Source organism: Pongo pygmaeus, chromosome 5, assembly GCF_028885625.2.
Source record: "Pongo pygmaeus isolate AG05252 chromosome 5, NHGRI_mPonPyg2-v2.0_pri, whole genome shotgun sequence".
NCBI lineage: Eukaryota > Metazoa > Chordata > Mammalia > Primates > Hominidae > Pongo > Pongo pygmaeus.
In genome coordinates, this window is record NC_072378.2 from 141,227,063 (window position 1) to 141,246,594 (window position 19,532).

General features: G+C 33.8%; 1 long non-coding RNA gene across 1 annotated transcript in view; it reads right to left on the reverse strand.

Annotated features, from left to right (window-relative positions):
- Positions 1–1,325: 1,325 nt before the first annotated feature.
- The window catches only part of LOC129039350 (uncharacterized), a 55,318-nt gene continuing 37,111 nt past the window's right edge, over positions 1,326–19,532 (reverse strand). Inside the window, exons 2-3 of the long non-coding RNA XR_008503311.2 lie at positions 8,032–8,125; positions 1,326–1,565 (exon numbers count right to left, since the gene is read on the reverse strand). This is a non-coding gene — a long non-coding RNA (uncharacterized LOC129039350). The remainder of the gene's footprint in view (positions 1,566–8,031; positions 8,126–19,532) is intronic.

A 19,532-nucleotide genomic window follows, 5' to 3' on the forward strand; every position in this document is an offset into this window, starting at 1 on the left:
GTTTTTACAGTATTCCTATTGTCATAAATTTAGACAATATAAATATTTATGTATCTTATTCCATGTTTTATGTCCATTTTTATTAATCTTTGGGGCCAACAATTGTAGTGTGTTCATGCCCATATTATACAATTCTAACTGCTACATTGAACAAACATAACTCATTAGGACGCAACTATTCAAAAAAACTATTCTTTTTCACTGTGGCCTGGAAATCCACCATAATATGTTCTTCCTCTTTTCTCTGAGAGAAATCTTAGATAGTCTTCATAACATTATTATTATGCCATTATTCTGGCACAATAAGTCTAACAGTCACCCTTATCTGAGGAAAATTCCCATCTTGTTAATTAAATTGCGTTTTGTAGTTGAGCCTTCATTTTCACCTCCCCAAGCAAAGGCCTTCCTCAAGCTACAACCGTAGTGAGAAGAAGGAATGTTGTCAGTTTCCTCTCTCTTTCCCCAATACTGTGCTAATGCTATTGCTACACTTCTTCACTTTCAGTCCCCAATTCCCATCCCACTCGGTTGCCTGGAGCTCTCCGTATGCAACAGGGGTGGGGAAGAGATGAGTAAGAGATAGTATATCAAATCCACTTTGAGTATCAAGAACATTAGATATCTCTATTAGTAAATGTGATGATAGAGAGTAAGAAAGATATAGAAAGGTGGGAAAGAAATTTCCTTGTGGAAATTTATATTTATGTATGTCATATTTTTGCCTAGTTTTGGCAGGTAGGAGTTTTCATTAAAGTCACCTCAAGTCTCTTCTTCTCTCACTTTTGCTTCCCTCTGACAACTGGCTTTATTATCAGTAAAAGATTTTCACTCAGCAGCTCCCATATCTCACAGCAGAAGTATTTGCCATCAAAGATAGGATCAGACATGCTACACTTGGTCCCATGTCCCAAAATCACAGTAGTCTTATACACATTGCAAAGGGTATAAATCTTAGAACCAATAAGTTGTGAGGAGGAAAATATAATTGTAAAAATGTAACTTCCATTGAACCACATATTTGGAGAGAAGAAAAGTGTTACTGCACAAAAGAGCTAAGTGAGATGTGTTAGGAATTTTAAGTGCAGAAGTCATTAACCGTTGTATGGTGATGGAAGTAAAAAGGAAATGCATTCTTTTAGGAAACAGTACCACATTTGGGGGTAGAGGTTTGTTGATTTTGTTTGGTTTTGATTAAACTTGTAGAAAAAAAAAACAATTCACACTGGCTTTCAGAAGACTAAATCTTTATGAAACATGATTTCGTTGAAATACATAAGAGATCTCAGTCATTGAAATCATTATTTTGATTTTAAAAAAAAGTATTTGGAGGCTGGGTGTGGCAGCTTATGCCTGTAATCCCAGAACTTTGGGAGGCGAAAGCAGGTGGATCTCTTGAGGTCAGGAGTTCGAGCCAGCCTGACCAACATTAGCCCCAGGCGTGGTAGTGGGTGCCTGTAATCCCAGCTACTCGGGACGCTGATGTAGAACTGCTTGAACCCAGGAGGCGGAGGTTGCACTGAGCCGAGATCGTGCCACTGGACTCCAGCCTGAGCAACACAATGAGACTGTCTCAAAAAAAAAAAAAAAATTATTGGAATGATTTTGATCAAACTTACAAACACCTACCTAAATACCTAGACAATAAGAATCTTGTATTTATAATGCACAACATCTAGCCTTTGAGCAGTCTTCAGCATGGGTGGAGTCAATGGCTCAGCATTGTCATTAACAGCAGGTCCCCTTCTCTCCTGCTCCAGCCTTGACATTGGTTTTTCTTAAAAGATGGTGGCAATTTGGCTACAGCCATTTCAGCTAGTCCATAAAATGCAAAACTGATTCAGAGGCTGTGAAGAGCTTAATTTTGCTATGGTTCTTACTTAGACATGAAGAGATAATTTTAGAGAAACCCTCTCACTTCCGTTCATGCATTTGGCCAGAATTTGTTTATGTGTCTGTTTCTGATCATGCAGTAGCAAATGGTTTACAATTATTATGTTGTCCACATTCTTCTTGTCTGAGGTTACATGGACATTGATGAGTTAAATAAAATATGTGCTATTAAAATAAGAAATCTTTGAACTTTAGGCTGGGAATTTATTTTTTGAGTTCTTGTTTGAAAAAGTTATTAACTGATAAAACACACATTAGAATAAAAATATAAATATCAACCCTGACCACCATTGTTTCTATTGACTTCATTATTGGATTTTACTTCTATTGTGAAATAAAAAGAGAATTGGCTTTAATGCTGGTGTAAAAATAATAAGTTGTCATTTCCCAGTTTTAGAATTTTAACTGTGCTTTGTGATGTTGAGTCATTCCTAATGACCTTTCATATTACAAATGCAGCAAATATTCCAATAAATAAACTGAGCATCTGCACTTTGACTCATAAAATCATAAAAGCCAAAGTAAATTCTGAGATTAAAATGTCAGTTATCTAAAATTCTGATAGAAATTTAACCTACGAGTCATTTAAAAATAGCCAAAACCATTTAATGCCTACTTTTTACTATTAAATATATTTCATTTTATAGGTCACAAAAAAGTTTATGTTTAAATAAAATAAAAATATCAATTTTTAATTTAATCAATTTAATCGACTTGCTATCTAAACTGCTTTGCTTCTTTTAGGAAGTTTGTAAGAGAAAAAGGAAGTTGGCATTAGTAGATTCATCATCGAACACAGTATATGAAAGCTTGGTTATCATCTAAAGCTGAATGATTAACAGACATGAGTTTTTCCTGTACGCTAGCAATATAAATAAATGGTAGAAATAGTGTTTCATGATTTTGACGGTTGCTTCTGTTAATTAACAATTCATAATTTCACATGAGTAAATATTTTGGCTATTTAAGTTCTGCTGTTCACCTCTGTAACCATCTCTTGAAAATCTTTCCTAATGCTTTAAATGAATACATCTGAATAAAATAAATAAACCAGAAAAAAAGTCCCAAGGATCAAATTGTAAAATACATTTGTATATTAATAGTTAATAAGAAAAAAGCATTCCAAAAGCATGTAATTTGTATAGAACACTGTAGTATAGTGTGCTTTATACCATTTTATGTAATCTAATGGAGATAAACAGCTATAGGTCCAAAGGTGTTAACATGGCCAGAAGATGGTGAGCGGCCTGCATCTAAAACACAGGAGAGTGAAAATTTTTCTTATGCGTGAGTCAATTCATGAAATCTACTTTCCCACCATTCTATTTCCTTAACATTTTCAGTTTCTAAATTTCCAGTTTAGTGAAAGGCATGTTTTAATAGAGTATATTAACTTTGTTCCATGTACCTCAATGATGAGAATTAGAACTCTTTATCAAATAGTAGAAACATATTTGGATGCTACTGAAGTCAAATATTTAGTGAACTTAAAATTTGTCATGATTTACAACTACACTATAGAAAAACAGGATTTCAACAAGCCATTACGAATTGTCCTAGAAGGGTTTGGAAGTCAGACATTAACTCAATCTTAAAATGAGTTGGGAAGTGCAAGATTAGGTCAATTTAAAAAAAAACTATAGCACTAGTTGGAGTTGTTATATTGGCAAGTTGGCAGAGAACTGAGAAATATAAATTATATACAACTGATTTTTATTATTAGTGGCTGATACATTCTATAAATTTGCCGCAAACACAGAATCAGTCAATATTGAACCATTGTTCCTACGGGAAATACAGGTTATGGTCCCTCAAGCCTCTGGTTACAATATTTTTATCAACTGATTAATGCAATACATGACCTTATTTTTTTGTGTGTCTCTTTGTCTAAAGACAACTTATTTAGTATATATTGCTGATTTATAAACATTGACCTTATGTCTACAGCCCTGGAGCTCATTCTAGAAAGAAGTTAAGCTAACACATGTATTTTCTCCATAAGGCACATTCTTTTGTCTTCCTGTGTTTAGAAAAAAAGGGCCACCGTTTAGCAATATCCTTGGGGGACATTTTAAGCTGTGAAATCACCAATAAAAAGCAAAAATAAATGCCTAAAGTATGGCACTAAATAGATCACAAAAGGACACTTGTTTATTGTTTGTGAGCTGAAAAAGGCAAGACATCACTTTGAACTCAGCTGGAAATGTGTTTGTTGGACAATTCACTGGACTTATCTGTTTATATCCACAAAATTGATTTTTGTATTACAAAAAGTTTTACCAAGTAGACAACTTCACAAGTAGGGAATTTGTAAGTAATGAGGATTAACCTGTACATAAAAGGGAGGCAGAAAAAAAAATGGTCATAATTTTTAACCTCCAAATTTTTAAATTCAAACTCATTACTACTAACAAAGATTTACAAATAGATTATTTACAGTTCAGCAACAATGCAGAAAAACAAAAATCACTCTATGTATTGCTCTACTTGCATAGACTTAAACCCCTATGTAGAGCTTAGCCAAGGTGATTTGAAAACTCAGGTTTTCAAACTTTAGCATGCATCAGATTTCATCCAAAGGCCTTATTAAAACACGGACTGTGACACCCTCTTCCCAGGCCTAGCCTAGGGCTTGAAAATTTGTACTAGCCAGGTGACAGTGATATTCAGGAACTATATTTTGAAAACCACTGGATTAGATCAAGTATAGATCAGGAAGACCTTGTAAATCTACAGGACTTTGGCTCAAAAGAGACTGCATGGGCCTCTTTGGCCCTGTTCCTTTAGTTTCACACCTCTCATGAGATTGTGTTGCTCTCATGTCAAATATAGGAAAGTTAAGTAAAAATAAAGGAAAGGTCTGCAAAATAAAGAGCTATTCTATCTCAGTCTTGGAGCAGAATCCACCCTCCCTACGTTTCCCCAGTGCATGGGGCTTGTGTCACTTGGATGGTAGCCCAATTTTACTATATTAGACTCATGGTGGTGCTGAGAAATAGTCCAAAAAGGAAATGAAATTTCAAAGTTACTAAATAGTGGGAATTCAAAGCTGAAGAAAAGCCAAAATTAATATGCCATATGAACTCAAGAGGCTTTAATCTCTCCTGGACGCATTAACATTTCTATTTCTAAATATCCTAACACTATGGACTTTATAACAGTTCTCAGTTTAAAGGGTTGAAACACAGACTGAAGTTCTCATAATCAGGTATATAAGAGGGTACATAATTAAGTGCCCTCTTATATTATTGTAATTAAATTATATTATGATTTTACCTTGGAAACATCAACAATTCAATTAAAAAGATTCCTACAAAGAAATCATTAGTGCATATAATGTCAATACTGGAATTCCAAGTGAATGACAAGAAAATAGTTTATTTCTTACTAGAGCAAAAAATGTGACATGCAACCCCTTTTGCAATGTCTATTTGTCTTTAATAAAACTGATGTATGGTTAGCAATATAGTATTACATATGATTTTTTAAAAATATTTTCTTTTATAGGTCAAAGCCAGAAATGTACAAAGTATTACATGATTTTATTAGTATGGTCAGTTTTATAAAAATAGATTTTCAATATATAAAGAAATCACTAAAATCTTTTATGATGAATGGAAAGAGACTAGAAGAATCTCTGTAAGAAGTTCTCTGCTTATTGTGTCAAAATGCTTACAAGAATGGTCAAATCTGAAGATACTGTCAGGGTTTTTTAAGTATTTCAAATATGCTCAAATTTTTAGAATGCACAATTGGCAAATGTCTTTTGTAGCCTACATCAGTGGTGTTTGTTCACTACTTTTACTGTAGAAGTGTCTAGCATGTACTTCTAAAGACAAACTATGGAGCTTAAAGAATAGACAAAACATATTTCTGACAGGACATGGGAATCTCAGGCTCTGGGTTTGAGCTGCTTATTCTGGTTATTTTACTTGGGCTGTTTTTTCTATCTGACCAGGATGATAAATTTCCTAAGAGCCTTCTATCAGATTAATAGCAGAGAACCTGAGTCAGACTGCATGCATTTAAAAACCACTCCTGACTTTTACTTTATGGTTATCTCAGACCAGTTTATTTACATGTTTCTATCTCATTCTCTTTATCTGCAAATTGTGGGTGATAGATCCTACTTTGCAGTGATTAGAAAAGTACCTAGTGTATAAATAATACTCAATATCTATTAGTATAGTTCTATTTTATTTTGTCCTAAATTGATTAATATTTCTTTTTTCCTTGTTTTTTTTTTCAAATATCCAGTTTCAGATAACTATCAATCTTAATTCCCAAAATAATGGATTAAATTATTTCTCTTGAACAGAGAGGAAAAAAAAATCTGCTCAGGCCATATATCTTTCCCCCAAGTGAACTTGCTAATTTTCTCTGTAAGTTTGGGTAAGTTGATTTTTCACAGCACTGTTACGGAAACCACTTATTGCACTGCAGAGTATTCATGGAGCAGTTCAGCTTCTAGTGCTATTAGGGTACCCAAATTACAAGTCACTATAACTGTGACAGTGCACCTGCAAAACACTTGGCCTGCTAAATTACCTAGATCCTCTTCCTCTAATAGAATGTAAATAATTTTATAATAGTTTGAAGAAAACAAAAGCCTTTTTTGTCACCAGAGTCAATCTGACAAAGGTAATTTTGTCTATTACAGGGTTTTGCCTTCAATGTGAACTGATCATATAGCTATGTCATTGGAAGTTAATATCATGCCAACAAAGTCAATTTAAAGAGGTAGTTGTGTAGCAAACTCACCCAAGAACTTATAAGTACCAATAGTTGGCATGAAAAATACTACAGAATAAAAAATATATTAAAATATCCTAATGACTCAGAAGAAAATAAGTAGTTCTGTGGGTTATTTTGTTAAAGAATCAAAAAAACTGATGGACTAGCATCATAAATAAAAAAAAATATACCTAGACTGTGAAATAAAAGAAGAGACCCCTAAAGAGAAATCGGAATTAGGTGAAAAGACAACTGGTTAAGTTTAAATGAGAAATGTGGAATAACAGAAAGATTGTAAAGAATTTAAAATATAATATTTTGTTTAAATTGTATGTGGAGAGCAGAAAATTAAAACATAGACATGGCCAAAAATCCTGTCAGTAATGTAAGGTAGAGAAAATAGATAAATATTAAAATAATGAAAATATTAGAATGTAATTATGAGTGACAGAAAGTGAAGACCTACACTAAGCATTGTAGGTGCTCTGAGAAATAAAAATATTTGAAAGAGAAGCATCTTAAAATCTTTAATCAGTGAGCAATTATAAAGATCTTTTTCAAATTATTTTGTAATAATCTCTAGTTGAATTGTAGCAACAATATGAACTAGGTAATTATATGTCATGGAAATATCAAGGTTCATTTGTTGGGCTAGTATATGGGCAACTTACAGAAATACTAGAGGTGTGGTGAAAAGAAGGGGTAATAATGATATTAGCCACCTTTGTGCAGGATCTGCCTGTGCCAGACATTGTTCTGAGTACTTCACACACACTGAAATATTCAGTTTTCAAAACAACACTAATCCTCAAAATAACTATATTAGTCAGGGTTCTCCAGAGAGCAAGAACAACCAGGAGATATACAGATATGTATATCTAGAATGAGATTTATTATAAGGAATTGGCTTATGTGATTATGGAGGCAGAAAATTCCTACAGTCCACCCTCTGCAAGCTGGAGACCCAGGAAAGGTCATGGAATAAATTACAGCCTGGATCTGAAGGCCTGAGAACCAGGAATTCTGATGGTATAAGTTCTAGCTTAAGGGTAGGAGAAGACTAACGTCTCAGCTCAAACAGTCTGGCAGAGAGACATAATTCACCCTTCCTTTGCCTTTTTGCTCTATTCAAACCCTCAGCAAGTTGGATGATGCCCACTCACACTGGGGATGGCCAGCTGCTTTACTCAGTCCACCAAGTCAAATGCCCAATCCTTCCAGAAACACCCTTATCGACACACTCGGAAATAATGTCTAACCAAATATGTAAGCATCTTGAAACCAGTCAAGTTGGCATATACAATTAGCCTCACCTACATTTCAGATGAGGAAACTAAAGAAAAGATACGATAAGAAATTTGAGTAAGGACTGCCTAGCTTATGAATGGAAGAAGCTTGAATTTGTACCTGGCTTCTTGGGCTCCATCATTCATCCTTCTGATCAGAACTTGAACAAAATATTACAAGAGGGCACGCATTTTTCTATAGCATCCTCTGGCATCTGAAAGAATGTTTGACACATAGTAAGCCCTCACTAAATGTTTTCAGAATGAATAAATACATATTTTTACATCAACTTCATTATTATATTTTGAATAATTTATTTCACTTGCATAATCAATTATGAATGTTAAAACACTGAAAAATTGTACCCCTCACAAATTCTCTATACATTTGAACAGATTTTGTTTTGTATATTTGGTGCTTTGTTAACAAATGGCATAGAAGTTTGTGACTATGAATTGTTCCATTAGTTGTTCCTTTTATCAAAGAGATTGATGTCTCAAAATTTAATTTTAGAGAAATAAATTGCCATCATTTATTTTACTTTATCCTAATTTATCTTAGTTTTTTTTATTATTAAATCTCTTTTTAAATTATTTGCACACTTCTTTTAAGAAACATATTGTTGGACTTTGGTTTTAACCTAATCTACAGCCTTAAGTTTAACCATACATCCTAACTAATGTGCATCTGTTGCATATTGGTATATTTCAAATAATTTATTTCTCTTTCTCTTTTTAAGGTATTATTTTTGTACATTGTTGTCTCCTTTTTAACACTATCTTTGACGTAAAATTTAGTTTTATTAATAGCTGTCTTAACACTTTAGGACTACAAATGAAAACAACATTTCTATAATTATTAAAGTGTAAAACAAAAGTGTAATAGCTTGATTTTTCCCTAAAAGAAATTAGGAAAATTGAACGATCCTATTTCCCAGTGTCTACTTCTTATTTTTGTTAAAGTACCGAGGTTATATCTTGAAATTAATATTTTGCATGTTTTCTGCTCAGAAATTCATCTTTTCCATTAGGCATCTATTTTCCTCTACAAGTATTCACCTACTGTAGCAGGGCTTCAAAAAAAAAGCTCTCTCTCTTTATGCTTCAAAACTTGAGTTCTGACATGAGCTTCTGACAGTCAAAAGGGTCCACCACAAAAGGAAAAAAGCAACAAGTTCATGCCCGATCAAAAATTAGAAAGAAAATAGAGGGGGGAAAACAGGACCTTGTCTCTGCTCAGAGAAGGCTAGACAAGCATCAGCTACAGCAGAAGGGAGAGAAGTGTTGCCACATGACTTTGAAGAGGGACAAAGATTAAAGACCAAATGACCAAACTTTGGTGAAACAGAAAAATGATTTTTTTCAAGGAATATCCCTCTATCTTGTGATGAAATACGACTTTATTTTCCTATTCACCTATATTTTAAACTCTTTGCTAACATAATCCTTAAATTGTATAGCTATTCTCTTTCTATACAATATTCTTTCTTCTTTCCTCACTGTCTACTTCCTTTTTTCTGTGCTTTTCTACTTAAAAAAGCTTGTCCTCACACAATAAAACAACTCTAAATTTGTCATGAGAAGTCAGACATAGGAAAAAAAATAGAGGAAAAACTTCAGAAGCCAAACAAGCCATAATAAATTGAATAAAATCCAGAAGTGAAGGAAAATATTTGCAAGCTGGATTACAGTAGGGAATATCATCTATTCAGATCAAGCATTATGAAAAAGATTATAAAATAATTGGCTAAGGTTAAAACTTGGAAGATGCCCATGGAATGTGGGACACTGGATTTTTAAAGTAAATGAAAGGCTCAGGATATGGTCCAACATGAATACAGCAGACAAAGCTGAAGTTTAAGAAGCAGTTCAACATGTTCCGCAGTGTCTTGAGGATATTTCTGCAAGTATTTAGCATTCAGCTTCCAATTTTGAGGCAGAAATTCATCTTATTCATATTCAGTCATCATATCCACGCCTTGTCTTTTGACTTTCACTTTCCTCAATTTGATATAAATGACTATACCAAAGGAAGATATATATTAAAGTACCTAATACATAAATAGATAATATATAATAGGAAACATGAAGTATAACACACAAACACGTATGTCTATTACATATTTACATAATAACTACATAATTATACAGAATTAATTATACTATGTTGTGTTTAGGAACAAGTTGCATAATTATTAGATAAATATGAGTGTTTAATATTTTAAACGCTTTTGACATTTTAAATGCCTCTCATTTATAAAAATATTAAGCACATTAAATTTACGGATCCAGTGTGCTTGTCAGAAATTTATAATTAAGTTTAGAGAATTTAACTTGAAATATATGAGATTTTCTATTTGAAATATATGAGAATATGATTTAGTTTAGTTCTTACTCCTTCCTTCATGCAGAAGTGCACAATATTTAACAATACTTAATTTACTAAATATATATAATTTTAGTATGAGAATTGTATATATGCCATGTCAAAAATTTAGCTGCTTGTAACAGTCAAATACATTAAATTTGCATTTGTAGTTTACAATATTTAAGGTCATTTGTTGTTTCCTTTTTGCATACTCAGGAACATCACTAAAGCAATTCTCTCTTACACTATTTGTTATCCATTTTTTCCTTTCTTCTTTTCATCCTGAAGTATTTACTTCTTCCACACGGACAAATATTCCTCACTTAACTTCCAGGTCATGACACTTACCTGTCTTTTTTTTCTTTTAGACACCTGTTCTTTTAATTTTTATGTACCCTAGTACCCAGTACTCAGAATTATCCTCTTTTCTATTTATACTCATTCTCTTGATATTCTCCATATAATCCTGAGCCAGCTTGCCAACATTTTGGGCCTTGGTTTTCCATCTGTAAAATGGAGGTAACTGTACCAATTTTATTTAATTGTGTGAAATAATGAAATTAACACATACTTAGAAAAATGTTTAGAATAGATTCTGGTTCACTATGAGTCATACATAGGTTCTGCTGTTATTATTACTGACTCATCAGTCACCCAAGCTCCAGGCTTAAAACATCTTTTATAGATTGACCACTACCAAATTTCTATCTCTAACTCAGACCTCTCTCCAACTCCAGACTCACATATGAAATTTCAGGATCAACATTTCCATTTGAGTGTCTAAAGGGCATCTCAAACATAGTAAGTTTATAATTGAACTCATACATTTCCCTGCTAAACCTGTTGCTATCTTAATCTTTCTTAATTAATTGCAACTGCAGCCTTTCAGTTGTTCACACTCAAAAACTTGGAGTCATTTTTTTCTCTTTCTTTTAAATGCTACAGCCAATCCATGAGTAAATCCAACCAGATTTGCCTTCAAAATATATTTAGAATCTCACCCATTCTTATTACTTTTGCTGGACCACTACGCTGGTCCAAAACACTATCATCTACCACTTGGAATATTCTAATAGTTTCTCGTTAGCAGAGATAAGGAAGAGCTTGAATTTGGCATAACATTTTATTTCATTTTTATTGCACCTCATTGTATTTTGCAAAAATATCAATCTACGATAAATTGAAGAAAAATAAAAAAATTGGGTCCATCACTATAGACCAGTTAAAAAGCACTGATACCACGTATGGTAAAAAGTGGTAGATAATTCATATGGGAAAAATTAAGTGGAAATGAGAGTAAGGAATATGAGCATCAGAAGGCGGAGGCTATAATTGAATTTATTTTTCCCTTCATGTTCTTGTTTTAAAAATTATTTTAAATACAAAAAAGCTGAAAGTAGATTAGTACCCAGGTGCATTCAACTTTTATTTAACAATTGTTAAGATCTTGCTTACTTGTCTTATAATTGTCTATAAATAAACCTATGCATCATTTTTATGTAAATATAAAAATAAGTTGCAGATATCATGACACATAAAACACTTGGCATCCATTTCTAAAAAATGAGGTCAATCTTTTTCCAAAGGTACAGTGCCATCATCACACCTAAGAAAATGTCAATAATTCTGTAATGCCATCTTTTATTAACTGTCCTGGCCACTTCTAAAACTGAATGTTAGGAAAAAAAATAATATATTATTCCTGAAATCTTGGGTCAGAAGGAGATCTGAATTTGGAGGCAACCTTGCTTTAATACAGTATGGAATTTCATTTTAAATTTTTTTTACATTTATAAAAAAATGTTTAATGTAATCTTAAAATAAATGTGTTCAATTGCAATGATAAAAATTTAGAAATGATTTTTCAAAGGTGTACGGGCTGTTAAATCCATATATTTTAAATCCTAAACATTACTATAAGGTTATTCCATCCAAAGCATTTTCTTCACACTTTTCTATCAGTAATGTAATATAATTCTTTAGTTCATTGAAGAAAACGCACATAAATATGAGAACTCATTTCACATTATATAGACGAGGTTTTCACATATAGAGATAGTGCAATTTCACTCCCTAATGTTCTTAAACCATTTCTTCAAGTTCTATCCTAAAATGATTGTATATATATTTAAAGTATATAAAGGCAAATAGTCAATAATTCATCATTTTAAAGCTAGATGACTATTTCAGAATGTTAGTTCATCTTTCTGATTTTAGTCAGTTTATATTGAAAATATGTGAAACTTTTCCAGAAAGTCAATTTTAGTCTGCAGTTGGTATTACTGTATACATTTCTTTTTACTGAAAATGACATATGCATTTTAAAAATCTGTTAAATGGTAGGGATGTACATTATTGACAGAATCATTCACATGGTGGGGATGTTTTCCCCTCTCATAGAAAAAACCATGGAGTATCTAAAACATTTTGCCCTGTGCATACATCTACAGATCTCCTGTCTTCTCAACTACAGATTGGGTTGAGCAGAACACAGATAATACAGAAGTACATTTTTTTTCCAGATTAAACTAGGGTAAGTACAGAAAAACATATGTCTGTATATAATTATAATATAGAACTTTATATTTATTTGAAACACGTATATGCCAAAATCATCCTGCAGATGTTCAAGAAACTTGTTTACTAATTTGGTCATTCACTTGTATTTTAAAAAAGAATATAATCTTAAGTTTTTAGATTGCTTAACATTTAGAATTTCTTTTCATTTCTAACTGCTTTCTGAATGAGGAACTCTTAATTTGAAGGATTGTTGGCAGAACTGACTCAAGTACATCAGCTCATGCACAATATGTTGTTCCTTCTCTGGAACTGCACATATTGTTTTTCTTCCCCTTGTGGATGTTTATTTGAAGGATGAATAGGTCACTCTTAGCAGGAGAGCTAGTCATGTGACTGCCAGATACTGAAGACAGATGAGTCAGTTCCACGCAGACTACAAATTATGCATGCTGGATAAATCTATATTCATATTTGCATTTGACCTAAGCCTCAACTTTAAAAATAGATTTAACAGAAATTATACAGAAATTCAAAAATTGTTTTGCTAGGAAGCAAACAAGTTATGCAATACAATTTAAAAAAAGAATGTTCCCTCTGCAAGAAAGAGATCACGTTAGCGATGAAATACTATATGTCAGTCTGAGCTTAAGCCCAAATTCAAGAACATACTGTACACAAAACTTCTGAAATCTATTTATCCGATGTGTGACTGATAGCTATTGATGCAGCTTGGAGACCGTAGGGCGGTACTGACTCCCCATCATTTGTCATTATAAAGTATTCTTTGAATGGAAAGTTGTTTGCCTTTCATGGTCAGGGGAAAATAGTCCTGGTGGCTGGGTGCTAGTTAGAGTATAAGAACGTGGGCTAAGAAGGCAAGGAGCTGGTTTCAAATCCTAGTTTGGTCGCTCAGTTGATTCCATATATCTACAAATTATAACTGCATTAGTTTACTCAACTGTAAAACGTGACATGACTAATAATGATACCTGCTCCATAGGACAAAGCTAAGGTGTGACTCACCTGACAATCTTTTAAAGGATTTAGCATACGGGTACATACTTACCTAGGCCGTAATACCTGTATTTTCTTCTCTTTCGTACTTTCTTTCTTTTCTTTTTTTTTGAGACAGGCTCTCACTCTATCATCTAGGCTGGAGTGCAGTGGTGCGATCTCAGCTCACTGCAGCCTCGACCTCAAGCCAAGTGATTCTCCCACCTCAGCCTACTGAGTAGCCAGGACTACAGGCATGCACCAGCACACTCAGCAAATTTCTGTATTTTTTGTAGAGACTGGGTTTCACCGTGGTGTCCAGGCTGGTCTCCAACTCCTCAGCTCAAGTGATCTGCCAGTCTTGGCCTCCCAAAGTGCTGGGATTACATATGCATGAGCCGCTGCTGCACTTGCCCTGTCTGTCCCTCCCTCCCTCCCTGCCTCCCTTCCTTCGTTTCTTTCATTATTTTTGAGACAGAGGCTTGCTCTGTCACACAGGCTAGAGTGCAGTGATCCAATCTCGGCTCACTGCAACTTCCACCTCCCGGGTTCAAGCAGTTCTCCTGCCTCAGCCTCCCGAGTAGCTGGGATTACAGGCAACGGCCACCATGCCTGACTAATTTTTGTATTTTTAGTAGAGAGGAGGTTTCACCATGTTATCCAGGCTGGTCCTGAGCTGGGCTCAAGTGATCCACCCCTCAGCCTCCCAGAGTGCTAGGATTACAGGCGTGAGCCACTGCACCTGGCCTGATTTTCTTTTTAATTAGGTCTTTGTATATGTACTGTTGCACCACAAGCCTATAGTGCACACAGACTGTGATTTTTGTAAAATTTTTTATGCATTCTAAGATCTCAGGAACATTTGTCTCGCCTCTTTTCCCAATATACAAGAATTTGAAAAATAAGCCTCCTTTTAACAAAGATCTGCAACTAATTTTTTAAAAAGAACCCTGAGAAGAACAAGGATATAATGCTAAATACTGCATCATATCTAAGTAACAGCAAGTTGATGGTGTATGAGGACTAAGTTCTGATTTTTTTTTAATCTTGTCCAGATTCTTTTCTAGGGAGTCTGGGGAGTCATGCCTTACAAACCATAAATTCTCATCAGATGGGTTTTATTTGACCTTATATATCGTGACTTACTTTTCAATCTGACTCTGGCATAACTTTATAAGACAAGCAAAAAATATTTAACCCCCAAATATATTTCCTTGCCTTACCTTGAAATTGACCTGCAAAGTCTCTTGTGGGAAAAATCCACATTGTATAGAAAATCCCTTTTCCCCCTTGTTTTCCTTCCTCTCTTTTTAGATCCAGAAGATAATCAACTAAGAGCCAGGCACCCTTTTAGGTCTGATAAGAAACAATTTACAACCTGCTCTCTCTCTGAAGTCAGCTATCTGAGAGATTCCTCTGCACTATAAAACTTGGTCTCCACAATCCTTTATCTTAACCTGAACATTTCCTTTGATCCCAGGTCTTCAGATAAACTCAACCAATTGTCAATCAGAAAAGATTTAAATTTTCCCTCCTTTCTGAATGAAACCAATGTATTTTTTTTTTTTTTTTTGAGACGGAGTCTCGCTCTGTTGCCCAGGCTGGAGTGCAGTGGCGCAATCTCGGCTCACTGCAAGCTCCACCTCCTGGGTTCACGCCATTCTCCTGCCTCAGCCTCCCTAGTAGCTGAGACTACAGGCACCCGCCACCACGCCCGGCTAATTTTTGTATTTTTAGTAGAGACAGGGTTTCACCATGTTAGCCAGGATGGTCTCGATCTCCTGACCTCGTGATCTGCCTGCCTCGGCCTCCCAAAGTGCTGGGATTACAGGCTTGAGCCACTGTGCCATGCCAAAACCAATGTATTTCTTAAATGTATTTGATTGATGTTTCATGCCTCCCTAAAATACATAAAACCAAGCTGTACCCCGACCACCTTGGGCACATGTTCTCAGGACGTCCTGAGGGCTGTGTCACGGGCCATGGGCACTCATATTTGTCTCAGAATAAATTTCTTAAAATATTTTACAGAGTTTCACTCTTTTCGACAACAAGTAGGATCTGAAAATGTATCACCTTGGTATTCTCTTTTTTAAAAAAACTGGTAGCCCCCATTATTTTATTCTGAAATCTTTGAGAGGATAAGCAAATTTGAATTTTAAAAAGAAACAATAAAAAATCTGTAGGAGCAAGCTTAAATTTGAATGTTTATAATTTTTATAATTATATATTTCATAATTATGAATTATTAATAAATATTTTGGAGGAATTTACATATTTAACCCTTACAGTAACATTTAAATTAGGGGTTATGATTCTAATTTCACAAATGAAAAAACTGATGACCAATAGTTCAAGGCTGTTTTTCAGGTTTTCACAAGGAGTAGGTGAAGGAATCAAAATTAGAACCAGCCTACCGAACAATATTGCTTTGTGATAGAAAGAAAAATGTTTAATCAAAATTGAGGACTTGACTTTTCTCTCTGATACACTACAGGCACCTCGGGGCAGGCACTGAGGCTGTTTATTAACTCAGTCTTTTCTGTGAAGCTATTGAGCTATTGAGCTTCATGGAATAACATGAGAACCCATTTATATTTGTGTATATTCCAGTAAAGATACTGGTTAACATAGAGCATTTTGATATTATCTTCTGATCTATCCCCAGAGGTATGGAGGCTAGTGACCCTGAATAGATAGGTCTTTCTATGTTAATTATCAGAAATGATGCATGCCTTTGGAGGTTTTAAAAATCTATAACTAAGAGGATATACAGACTGGAACTTTGTGTTCTTGATTCTGAATTCTGAGAATACTCACAGTTAGTTGAGAGATGGTAGCAGCTACGTAGGAAGGGATCTTGTAGGGAACATTAAACTGGAATAAATAGTTTTAGTCACATTATCTTGTTATATGATATTTCTTTCTGTTATCTGTTATAAATACTATCTAGCTCTACTATATTTCTTTCTGTTATCTAAGTACTCTCTTTAAGTACTACAGAGAAGATTCAGCTGGGCTGCAGGAAGATATTTTTAGAAAGTCATTAATACATACTTGGGTTCACGAAAGTGAACCAAAAGAGAGAGTTCAAGAGTATTCCCTTCATTGCCCAAAGTGGAAAATCTGAAGGTGACTTTCTAAGAAAACTACAAACTACTTCAACTGTACCCAAAGGCATATAGAATAAAATACACCTGTGTAACCGTACCTTGCCCAGCTTATAAAATAAAACATTACAAATGGTAATGAAAACCATGGTATTCGCCATTCCATAGACCTAGTTCCTCCTCACAAGGTAACCATTACATTGAACTTGATATTTATTATTTCTATGCATCTATTTTTTACCTTACTGCAGATATTTGTTTTCTTAAACAAGATATACAGCTGTTTAGCCAGATTATATAATTTTAAACTTCGTAGGAATGACATTATATTCCACATATCCTTCCACCTTTTTCACTCATATTTGTTTTTGAGGTGTATCCATGTTGATACAGGATAAGTTGATTCACTTATCTGTTATATTTGTGGATTTAAAATATATTTTTTCTTGAGTCAACATTTAAAACTTTTAATATTTCTTGTTTTACAAACATTGCTGCTTTGAACATTTTCTACATCTCAATATACAAGAAATCTACAGGCTATCCAGCTAGAATGGAGGGGTATTACCATCCTCAAATGCACTAGAGAGTTTCTAAATTTGTCTTTCCACCTGATTGTAGCAATTAACATTCTCATGGTATAACACAGCCTTTTTGGCAGAATTAGATATTGTCAATTTCATGGACACAAAAACTACCTCATGGTTATTGTAATTTGGGTTTTTCTGATTATTAGTGAAATTCTATTTCTTATTTTTTGACTATTGAGGCTGTACTTCTATAAATTATCTCAATATTATTTGTTTATCTTGCCATTTATACAGCGGACAGTTTTCTTAATGATTTTGAAGTATTCCTGATATAATCTATACCATCTGTTGAGAGTTGCATACATTGCAAATATCCTATCCTACCTTCTAACTCATATTTTAATATTTTTCTTTTTTTGCACAAGCATTTTAACTTTTAAGGTAGTCGAGCAGTTTTTAATTAAAAAAAATCTTTCTCTACTCAAGGACAAAAAAATTATCTTTTACCTACACCTTGTGTAAATCAAGAATGCTATTTTATTTTATTTTTTCATATACAACCAATTGTTTAGGCCTTTCATTTCAGTCCGTTATTTCCTCATGTTTGTCTTATGTCATATTTTTATATATGAAATGCCTGTTTTTTTGGCTTTATCTAATTCTGGTGATCTCATTATCTATTATGTATCCCTGAACCAACTGTACAATATCCTAGTTGCATAAATTTATGATTTCTTAATATCCATACTGTTGACTTTTATAGTCTTCAGAATATTCTTATTACAAGTACATAATCTTCCCATATAAATGTTAGAAATAACTGGTCAAATTAATGATTGGAAAAATTTCTAAACTTAAAGATCAACTTGAAAAATATATATGACTTTAATAATATTTAAAATATTAATAATATTCAAAAATATAAATGACTTTAATATATTGCTTCTCTTATCCATGAACATTATATGCCTCTTCATTTTCTTTAATCTCTAAAATCCTTTAAAAATTTTATTGAATTTTCACCATCAAGGTCATTCATTTATTTTATATAATCCATTTCTGAATACCTTGTATATATTTTTATTGTATATTCTAAAGTTTTAGATATATTATCCATATGTTGCTGAGTTATAGAAAAGGAATTGACATTTATACATTGATCATAAACAACAATCATATAATGACATTATAAATTGATCATAAACATATATTAAGTACAATAAACTGTCTATATATAATCCATAGTAAACTATGGAGATTATATATCTTATATAAAATTTAAAAATATCGTTTACCTGTGTTTGTTTTATTTTCTTATTTTACGATTTTACAAAGGTATCTGGTACAAGGTTTAATAGATGCAATGACACTGGGTATCCTTGTCTGATTCTTATTTTTTAAGAGCTGGACATATTGGTTCACAACTGTGATCTTAGCACTTTGGGAGGCCAAGATGGGAAGGTCACTTGAGCCCAAGAGTTTGAGACTAGCCAGGTCAATATAATGAGACCCCATCCCTAATTTTTTTTTTTTCTTAATTAGCTGAGTGTGCAGCACATTCCTGTAGTCCCAGCCACTCAGGAAGGAGGCTGAAGTGGGAGGATCATTTCCACTCAGGAGGTTGAGACTGTAATAAGCTGTGATCATGCCACTGCACTTGAGCCTGGGTAACAGAGTAAGAACCTTACACACACACACACACACACACACACACACACACACACACACGTACCAAAAAAAAGACAGAGAGAGAAAAGAAAAAAAAAACTTTTTGACATTTTAACTATATTAAAATGTTCAGTGTAGGCTTTTGTTTGTATCCTTTACCAAAGTAAGAAAATTTTTAAGTATGTTATCTTGTTTTGTTTGTTTGTTTGTTTTCTGAGATAGAATCTCGCTCTGTCAACCAGGCTGCAGTGCAGTGGCGCAATCTCGGCTCACTGCAACTTCCACCTCCCACGTTCAAGTGATTCTCATGCCTTGGCCTCCCGAGTAGCTGGTATTACAGGCACACAGCACCACGCCTGGTTAATTTTTGCATTTTTAGTAGAGACAGGTTTTCGGCATGTGGGCCAGGCTGGTCTCAAATGCCTGACTTCAA